Consider the following 1,383-nt stretch of genomic DNA (forward strand, 5'->3'; position numbering starts at 1 on the left):
GAACAGGCAGGGATCAGAGACCCCAATCTGACCCAGGCTTTAAGGGCTCTGTGTCTGGGCCCTAGGACAGTACTTGGAGAGAAGTACCAGTCTGAGGGGGAAAGGGTCTATGTTCAAGCAAAGTCCCATGTCATCTCCAGACAGCTGTCCTTTGGGGGTGAAGAAGTTGGGGGTAGGTATGATGAAGGGGAAGGCAGTGGCGTCAGCAAGAGAAAAGTTGTCCAAGGCAGCAGAGGATTTTCCAGCTGGGGTCTCCCCAAGTCAAAGCCCCATTATACAGAGCAGGGGGTAGAGGGTAGCAATGGGATGTGGCCCACAGCCCAAGTTCTTGGGCCCCTTGCCCTTTCCATTGCTGCCCTGAGACTGGCCTTGTTGTCACGGCTTCCTTCACTGTGAACAAGTGACCACTGGGGCTCTCTGAGGGGGCTGGGGGGCCGGCAGAGCCCCCGACCCCCAGCGGCTTGCTAGATGACTTCTTGCTTGGTGATGGTTGGCTGGGGGATGGCGGAGGGGGGCTTGACGATCGTGGCGATCGCTCCTGGCAGGAGCTTGTAGGGCTCAGACGCTGAGCCACCGGGCGGTGAGGGCTGTGGAGTCTCAGGAGTGGCTGGAAGGACAAAGAGACAGACAGGAACTGCTGAGAATCCCAGACCTTTGGGGAATGAACGTAGACTCCTGGGAAGGTTCTTTCCCCTCTCTGAGACTTAGTTCCCTTTTCTATAAAATGAGAGAATTAAACTAGATAATCCCTAAGGCCTCTTACAATTCAAATCTTCTGAGTTCCAGATCATAAAGTCTAAGTATGGTGAGGTCTGGAAGGCTGCGGATGGGCCAGGTATGGTCAGAGCTTTTTGCCCAGGCCCTACCAACACCCATCTCCTCCATCATTTAACATGGAGATCTGGGCCGCTTCTCCCAAACCAGGGCCCAAGTCTGACTCTGTTCAAGGACAATGAGACATGTGACAGCAATATCCTTTCTTAGAGAGAAGGGACAACAGTTGGTGAGACTCAAGGATCTGGCCAACTGGCTCAAAAAATACTATTTCTTTGATATTTAGCTAGATGAATAGTGGAAACTAATTGGCCTCACAACATCATGTACTTGAAAGTTAACTTTGAAAAAAAAAAAAAAGAAAAAAAAAAAAAAGAAAGTTAACTTTGACCACGACCCACTTGGTCAACTTTATTCAATGGACAACTTTCCCAAAGAACAATCTCTATGAAATTCAATCTCATTTTAGTGGATGACCTCCTTATACCAATGATAATCTTACTTTTTGAAGAACTTTGTCCAGTGACACACTCACACTTGTGAGATTTCACCTCAGAGTGAAATACACACACACACACACACACACACACACACACACACACACACACA

Source organism: Suricata suricatta, chromosome 12 (assembly GCF_006229205.1).
Source record: "Suricata suricatta isolate VVHF042 chromosome 12, meerkat_22Aug2017_6uvM2_HiC, whole genome shotgun sequence".
In the NCBI taxonomy this organism is placed as follows: domain Eukaryota; kingdom Metazoa; phylum Chordata; class Mammalia; order Carnivora; family Herpestidae; genus Suricata; species Suricata suricatta.